Source organism: Cynocephalus volans, chromosome 4 (assembly GCF_027409185.1).
Source record: "Cynocephalus volans isolate mCynVol1 chromosome 4, mCynVol1.pri, whole genome shotgun sequence".
NCBI lineage: Eukaryota > Metazoa > Chordata > Mammalia > Dermoptera > Cynocephalidae > Cynocephalus > Cynocephalus volans.
The window spans coordinates 51125282-51134889 of record NC_084463.1 but is presented as its reverse complement, the minus strand read 5'-3'; positions in this window follow the sequence as shown (position 1 = coordinate 51134889).

The window sequence follows — 9608 nt, the reverse complement described above, 5'->3', positions numbered from 1 at the left end:
TTTTCTTAGCTGTGGTTCTCTTTGGCAAACTCACTGGCCTACAGTTGAGCTTTTTGATTTTAAGTAAGAGGAGAAATTGTTTTCAAGAGCACCTTTAGGCTTGAACTTTCCCATGCTCTGTTTCAAAAAAAGTCATTTCCTTTGGAGAGAGCTTTGTAACTCTCTGTTCTTGTGGACTGCTTTTCCCCCTTCGTAATCTCTGAGTCAGTTCTCTGGACAGTGGTAGCCTCTGGTATTCTTGGTTTGCTTCTCCTGGTATGGAACCCCTGCTCTATGAGTATGCTGGGGTGAAGGCAATCAGGGCCCCAATATTTTCAGCCTTCCATGCCTGGGGTAGAGCTTCATTCCTATGAGTGGAGGATGGTGGCCCCAAACTACCAGCCACACTCACCAGGAATTTAGCCTCTTCAGCTTGGAATCAGAGGGGATGACAAGTGTTGTTGGTCTGCTCATCTTGGTAAGATACCATATCCCTTCATTAGGAGCTGAGGGGAGGGAGCCCCATCTTCTTGGCTTCACTTACCCAGAGTGGAGCTTCCATCAAGCTGTGTGGGGAGAGGTTGGATAAAGTGCCAGAGACTCTGTTCTTACCAAGTTTTAGAAGATTTTGTGAATACATGTTTCTTCATTTGATGTATGCCCTTACAAAATTTCCAGATATTACATGGTTTTTTTTTAAAAATTAGTTTTCACCAGTTCTACTTGTTTTGCTGAGGTATGGGTTAGCAAAACCCATGTAACCTCTCTACCTTGTTTCTGAACCAAGATTTATGCCAGTGGTTCTCAAACTTGCAGGCAATGCAGTCACCTGGGGGAGCCTTAGAAACCCTGCTGCCTGGACTTCTCTGATCCCCCAGATATTCTGATTTAATTGCCCTGGAGTGAAGTCTGGGCATGAGTTTCAGAATTCCCCAGGGGATTTTAATGCCGATGCTGAGAACCACTCTTTTAGGCAGCTGGATTATTTTGTATTGATGTGAATAATATGGGGTAAGAAATGAGAAAAGACCGCAAAAAAGACTTGGTTTTCAGTAAGATTCGGCAACTTTGCCTTTGAGTCTTATGAGAATAAGTGAATGTCTTAGTGATTATGTCTTCATTTTTATTATTATTGTTTCTATTATTTGAATTGTATTAACAATCACATACTATTCATGGATATTAGAGTGCTGGTGACGTTTTGGTGATGACTTTGGACAGTCTCTCATATATCACTCTACTAGGAGGCTTCATGAGGCTCTGTAGACTTGTTCTAGAGGGACACAAGCCTCATTCCCACGTTGGATCAACTTCCAGCATAATTGTGGATGCCAGTGCATCTCTCACCATTTTTTTTTTTTAAATGTGATTATTTTTTAGTATAGTTCTAAAATCTTTTAAAAGGGCATTAAGAAGAATTGTTCTAGTAACAGGAGGTAGAGCCTTTTTGCACCAGGTGATTTCTGCAGTTGAATGATGTTTTGTAAAGGAGGATAACTATGCAAATGTCTAGCGTTTACAATATTTGATTGGATAATAGCATCAGTATATTAACAGAATCCAAACTTGAAATGCTGACTCAAAATTTTAAATGGATATAAAGGATGGTTGTGGATATGCAGGTAATATGTTCAGCTAATGTATTTTTATAGTCATTTTTTTTTTTTTACAGGTGTTAAATAACTGCATTCTCAGTAAAGTTGTTTGTTGCAATTACAATGTTCCTTAAGGGATTAGAATAGATTAGGTCCTGGGGTGTTTTCCAACACCAATAACCAATTCTCTGATTCTCCAGACATCAGCTGAGTGTCCAAGTCCATTTAATTCTGACACTCTCTACCAGGAATTAGCCTCAGATCCCACAAGTTTAAAGGCTCAGTCTTACAAAACTGCCCCCACTTCAGATGCTAATTGCAAGTTTTGGAGTATCCGTACATCCAATTAACTAACTGTAAATTAGGGGTTCCACGACCCCCTCAGGTTCTGTAACTTGCTAGAGAGCTCACAGAACTTAGGAGAACACTTAACTTATGCTTGCTGGCTTATTACAGAGGATATTATAAAGGAAAGGATATTACAAAGGATACAGATGAAGAAGTACATAGGTGAGGTTTGGAATGGCCCTGAGTACATTAATTTCTGTCCCCGTGGAGTTGGGGCACACCACCCTTCCAGCACCTCTGTGTGTTCACCGAGCTGGAAGCTCTCTGAACCCCATCTTTTAGGGATTTTTTCGGAGGCTTCATCACATAGGCACAATCCATTATTAACTCAACCTCCAGTCCCTCCCTTCTCACCAGAGGTCGGGGGTGGGGCTGAAAGTTCCAGACTTCTGATGATGACTTGGTCTTTCTGGTGACTAGCTCCCACCCTGAAGCTATCCAGGAGCCCTGCAAGAGTCACCTCGTTAAAACAGAAGACACCCCTTTCACCCAGGAAATGTCAAGGGATTTACGAGCTCCGTGTGAGGAACTAGTGAGAAAGGCCAGATATATATTTCTCATCGTACCACAGGTCCTGAACTGCTTCAGCAACCCAGCTGCAGAATTTCAAACTGTGAGGCTCAGCGGTGTGCACACTCAGTTTTCAGTAAGATTCAGCAACTTTGCCTTTGAGTCTACTGATGAAATGTTGTTTAATCCCTTAGAAACCCTTTCACAAAATGCTTCATTATGAGGATACAAAAATTAACAGTTTTGAGTATGCAGGTGTGGCTTTTTCTGTTACTCCTTGGATAGCTGGTTTAGCACCCATGATTGTTTTTGTGGCCCCCAAGTCACAATCAACATTTTGTCTAAGACAAGCACCATCTGTGAGTTCATTAGGTTTGCACTGTGGCCTCAGAGCTCACTAAGATTCATTGTAGAATAAAGGGATCTCCACATTTGGTGAATGCCTGGGTTGCTAAGGAAGAAAGCCATCAAATTACTTGCCCCAAACTTAAAGACGTACACGTACATCTGTTTGAGCATGGCTGACAGTCTTAAGAGTGAAGAAGGTGTCTCAGATTTGACTTTCTTTGGCTCAGTTGGGATTTTCAAACTGAGGGAGTACTTTTCCTACGCACTTGAGGTACCCTAGACATAGAGCCTGTAAGACCACATTCAGAAACTATCAGAGTGATTAAAAAAGGCACGGATATTTCAAAACCAAGACTGTCACTGACACCCTGGGCTGAGACACTATACAGTTGGTTTTATGAAGAAATGTGCTCACTGAAGCAGAGCATCACTTCCATAAGAGAGTCCTGTCCTGGGGGATTGGGTTTTCCAACACTCCTGTCCTTGGGTCACGTGCATGTGGTCACCAGATCTGTTCTCTGTCTTTTCATTCATAAAAAAGGTTTGCAGAATTATGACCACAGAATCACCTTTGCAAAGACGATTTTAGTTTTCTTCCGAAGCTAAGCCAGAATGACTCCAATGCTTTGGAAAAGCTAGACCTAAACGTGCGAATGGTGTGGCTTCTGTTTCCTCCAGTAGGCAAGGAACATTTGCACATTAAACTTTTGCTGTATTGTAATTGATCATCTCAATAATCAGCTCTCTGTTATTTTTTCGTAATTTTTTTTTATTCTGTTAAAATACACATAACGTAAAATTCCCCACCTTCATCATTCTTACATATCCAGTTCAGTGGCATTAACTATATTCATGTTGTGCAACCATCACCACGATCCATCTCCAGAACTTTTTCATCTTCCTGAACTGAAACCCTGTGCCCATTAAACACTAACACCGCATTCCCTCTACCCTAGCACTGCATTCCACTTTCTGTCTGCATGAATTTGACCGCTGTGGCGACCTCGTATGAATAGAATCATGCAGCATTTGTCCCTTTGTGTCTGGCTTATTTCACCTAACATAGTGTCCTCAAGGTTCATCCGTGTTATAGTGTGTGTCAGAATTTCCTTCCTTTTCGAGGTTGTGTGATATTCCACTGTGTGGATAGACCACATTTTGTTTATCCAGTCATTTGTCGATAGACACTTGGGCTGCTTCCACCTCTTGGCTATTGTGAATAGTGCTGCTGTGAATGTGGGTGTGAAAGTATCTTTTTGAGACCCTGATTTTAATATTTTGCAGTAAATACCCAGTAGTGGAATTGATGGATCGTGTGGTAATTCTATGTTTAATTTTTTGAGGAACTGCCATACTGTTTTCCACAGTGGCTGCACAGCAACTTTTCATTTGTATAAGTTTGTCTGAAATTGTAAAAGTGAAGGAAATGACCCTGTACATTGTTTAGTAATTGTCATTTCTCTCTACCCAACTTACCTTGTTTGAAAAAGTAGCATTTTCCCTTTGATTCCTCATTTCTGGCATGACTTTCCATAATGTTGTGATGGATATGTATATTTTTAAAGCAGCACAAAAAGATAAAAACAAAGGTCCTCCATCCTTTGGTCTTGAAATGTAAACCAAATAAACCAATTTTTTTTTTTTTTTTTTTTTTTTTTGTCTTTTTCGAGACCGGCACTCAGCCAGTGAGCGCACCGGCCATTCCTATATAGGATCCGAACCCGCGGTGGGAGTGTTGCCGCGCTCCCAGCGCCGCTTTCTCCCGAGTGCGCCACGGGCTCGGCCCCCAAATAAACCAATTTTGAAGTACCTTTAGGAGAATGTGAGGATTGAAACTGGGGATATTTTTCTCCATGATAATGTTTTATTGTTGTGGGATGAGCTTTGCAAGGTAATCTAATATGTGTAATCTAAAAAGAAGAACAGACCAGGGTAGGGTAAGGAGAAGGAAAACAAGAAGACAAAGATCTTATTATCTTTATGGTGAAATTTAATATGCATGAATAGCTTTGTATATTATTTGTTTTAAAAACAAAATTAAGCTGTTTTCAAAATATGAGGAAAATTTTTTCTTTTATTTTTATGGTACCTACGTGTGTGGTGTCTATCATCAACATTTAGCTGGGGTAGAAGTCATCTTATTTGCTCCAAATAGATACTTTGCTTCTGAAATATTACTAGAGAATGTTTACTTTGAAGTGAGATATTTGTATTCAACCCCGATGAAACAAAAGGTGGTATTTCTATTAAAATATGACAGCAACACTTACAGAAGCCTTTATTTATAATTCACCTCTTCCAATCATCCCCCTGTGATGGGTGGCCCCCATCTCATGTGTGATCGTTCTGGACTCTTATCCACCTCACGTCACCTTGGTGGGAGAATCACTAGTGTGGAGGGGTATGGGGAGGACCATGGCCTCTTGGTAGCACCCACAGCCCCTCTGGCTTTTCTGGAACTTCTTTTCTTCCAAAGAGTTACATGTTTGTTGTTCAAAATTCCAGCAGTACATGAGGGTACTTCAAAGAGTTTATGAAAAAATGGAACTAAGGGGGCCAGCTGGTTAGGTCACTTAGAGCATGGTGCTTATAACACCCAGGCCAAGGGTACAGTTTCCCTTACTGGCCAACTGAAAAAAGAAAAAAAAGAAAAGATAATACTAATGTTTCCATGAACTTTTTGAAGACCCCTTGTACAAATATATCAAATTAAAACACTCCCCCACACCCCACTTTTAATAAGACCAGTCAGCAGTTTAGTAAGAGTTTTCTGGAGTGATTAAATCAAATGAATTAACCTATCCATCACCTTCCAAATTTATTATTATTGTGATAAAAGCATTTAAAATCCCCTCTCTCAGCAATTTTCAAGTATACCACACAATATAGTCATCATGCTATACAAGCTAGGAAAGAAGGAAAAAGAAAGAAAGAAATATTGACCAGGAAAAAAAAAAAAGTTCTGTATGTTTTTCTCAGAGCCCTCCTTTGGTTTCTTTCTTTCTTTCTTTCTTTTTTTTTTTTTCTAAAGATGACCGGTAAGGGGATCTTAAAACCCTTGGCTTCGTGTTGTCAGCACCACGCTCTCCCAAGTGAGTTAAACGGCCATCCCTATATAGGGATCCAAACCCGTGGCCTTGGTCTCTCCCAAGTGAGCCATGGGTTGGCCCTTTCTTTGGTTTCTAACCTTAGAGTGTAGGCTTTCCCAGCACCACAAATTCTCAACACTTTTCCACTGAAAACCTGTCTGAGCTGCACACACTAGTGCCTGTGACTGAGGTTGGGGGATGGTAGGTTCTTATTTTCGCCATCTGCCGTCCTTTCTGTAAGGACTGGGGAGGATCTGTCTGTGGCTCAGCATCACCGCTGAGGAAGTCGAAGTGCCTAATAGCTCAGATAACTAGTCTCTCAGTGGGGATCTTTGGATATGAGTTTTGGGACTCACCATTTCTTTCACATGATGCAACTTTTGGAGAACTCACTTTTTAAAAAAAATTTTAATTTTTAAAAAATTGAAATATAGTTGATTGTACGTATCTGTGGGGCACAGCATTGAATATCAATACCTTTGTGCAATATGTGATGCTCAAATCTGTGTAATTAGTATATTCAACATTATACAGTGTAATCAATTTTCATGGCCCTTACCAATTCCTCCCTTATCCCCCTCCCCCTCCCCCTTTCCCTCCTCTGGTAACCTCAATTCTTTTCTCTCCTTTTGAAAGTTCAATGTATTATTGTGATTTTTTATCTTTCTTTCTTCTTCTTCTTCTTCTTTTTTTTTTTTTTTTTGGTCTCCCACGTATAAGTGAGGACATGCAGTATTTCTCTTTCTATGCCTGGCATATTTCACTTAGCATAATTTTCTCTAAGTCCATCCATATTGCTGCAAATGTCAGTATTTTGTTCTTTTTTATGGCAGAGTAGTATTCCATTGTGTAAATATACCACATTTTCCTTAACCAGCTGTCTGTCGATAGACATTTAGGTTGGCTGTTGTAAATAGAGCTGCAGTAAATGTGAGAGTGCAGGTATCCCTTTGACATGATGATTTCCATTCCTTTTGGGTATGTACCCAATAGTGGGAATAGCTGGGTCATATGGTAGCTCTATCTGTAGTTGTTTGAGAAACCTCCATACCATTTTCCATAATGGCTGCATTAATTACGGTCCCACCAATAGTGTAGAAGAGTTCTTTCTCCGCATGCTTGCCAGCATTTGTTATTCTGTTTTTTTGATAGCAGTCAATCTAACTGGGGTGAGATGATATTTAATGTGGTTTCAATTTGCATTTCCCTGATGCTGAGTGATGTTGAACATTTTTTAATGTGTCTGCTGGCCATTCATATATGGGAGAACTCACTTTTAAAAAATTAATTTATTTTTTATTTTTATTTTTAATTGACATAATAATTGTGTATACTTGTCAGGTACAAAGAGATGTTTTGATCTATTTATACTTGCAGAAAGAGTCAATCAAGCGAATTAACACATTCATCACTTCAACAACTTTTTGTGTGTGTGCGAAAAGAATGTTTTTAAAATCTACTCTTTTAGCAATTTTGAAATATACAAATACATTATTATTAACTGTAGTCACTGTACTGTGCAATAGATCACTAAAACGTATTCCTCTGGTCTACCTGAAACTTTGTACACTTTGACTGATGTCTCTCATCTCTTCCCTCCCCACCCCTCACGCTCTGGTAATCTCCATTCTACTCTCCATTTCTATGAGTTTAAATTTTTTAGGTTCCACATATGAGTGGGATCATATGGTATTTGTTTTCCTGTTTCTGTATATTTCACTTAACATATCTCCTCCAGGCTTATCCATGATGTTGCAAATGACAAGATTTTATACTTTTTTAAAGGCTGAATAGTATTCCTTTGTGAATATATACTGTGTTTTCTTTATCCATTCATCTGTCGATGGACACCTAGGTTGATTCCGTATCTTGGCTATTGTGAATAGTGCTGCAATAAACACGAGAGTGCAGACATCTTGCCAACAAACTGATTTTCTTTCCTTTGGATGTATACCCAGCAGTGGGGTTTCTGGATTGAGAACTTGCTTTCTGTAGGCTTGTCACATCTGCATTTTGCTGTTCCCTGCAGTGGGCCCAGGTGGGGGCTGCTTTTCCCTTTGTCGATAAGGGTCCCCAGAGTGTCAGGATGTGGTGATCAGGTCTTGGAACTGTGGTAGACCGCACATTGTTGTGGGCTCATTGGGCAGGGACCCTGAACTCAGTGCCTGCAGCTGGTGGGAGATGCCTGGCTCATCTTCTGCAACATGGTCCCTAGGCTTGTGCTGAGGGAGATAGGGACCATGACAACCTCTGCCCTTGTTTGGGGCATGAGCTCCCTTTTCTCCTGCCCTCAAGTTTCCTCTGGTCACCTCTCAGGCCTCTTCACCTCATTACAGGTGGCTCTGGCTCCACTATCCCCACTGTCCCCACTGTTCCAACTGTTCCCGCTGGGCCATGGGAACGTTTGTCAGCCTTCCTCTGGCTGCTCACCCTGAGCCTGGAATGCTGCAAACACCCCCCGCCCACTCATACACACAGTTGGATCTCTCACCTCCTTTCTGCAGCTCCATCCCAGTGTCTTTGGACATCTGTGTCTCAAGTTCCATCCTCGTCCCTCTGTGAGGCCAGCTCTCACTGCACCCCAGGGACCCACAATTGCCTTCCCCATGGAACCAGGGGCTCTTGGGACACCTCCTCCCAGAGGCAGGTTGAGCTCAGCAGGACAGAGCTACCTTCCCCTTTCCTGAGGGTCTCTGATACTGTCCTTTTGCCTGGTTGAGTGAGGCTGTCACCTGGTTGTTGGTAACCTGCCCAAGGTGTCCCTGGGTCTTTGCCATTTCTGAGTTTGCACAGATGAGTGCAGACTTCTGAGCAGGGATGCCAGGACCTCCAGAGGAGCCTCTGCAGGGCCAGCTTAAAGGATCCCAGAGCTGTGTCCTCACCTTTTCTTTCTGGCACGTTCTTCCTCCCTGGCTGAGCTGCAGTCTCAGGTCCTCTCTGAGTCCCTTGTCCGACCCCTCCCTGCAGCTTCTGCCTCATCTCCCCTTGTCTGCCTCAGGCCAGCAGCCGCTGGGGCTTCCCAGCTGTGGCTTTAGCCTCTGTGGCCTAGTGAGGGTGATGGGAGGAGCCTGGAACCCACAGAAGTTCGGGGATGGGAGCCCCGACTTCGGTTTATTTATTTGTTTGTTTTCATTTGATATTTAATACTCGGGTGCAACCGGTTTAAGTACCATCAGTTGTATTGACTTAAGCAAATTCTTTTAACCTCTCTGAGTTTCAGTTCCCTCTGCTGCAAAATGAAAAGCACCATTATTTGGGGATGTCTAATAAGATATTGACGTGAAAGGGACCCATAAACTCGAAAGCATTATTACACATCTTTGTTTTCTGTACTGGGTGTTTGCATTTGGTGAATGTGATAACCACAAACTAGTCAAGTATCCGAAACGTTTTCCCTCATAAAATGTGTAGAAGGGAATTAAAACCCTCTCCCGCATCCCTCCCAGAATATACAACTCCATCTTTTTTCTTTAACGTTTATTTTATTTTTATTTCTTCTAAGTATTTTTTATATGTTAATTGTTACAAATCATATTTATTCTTTATGCCCCTTATCTAATCTCTCCCTTCCCCTCCCCCTCCCTCCTTTCCCCTCACCTTTTCATTCCCCCTCTCCCATCCCCCTCTAATAACCATAGATTTGTTCTCTCCATCTGATATATTAACTGTTCCTCTGTTGGTTTATTGCCTAGATGAGGCCATTACGGGGACTGAACCCTTGACCTTGGTGTTGTAACAC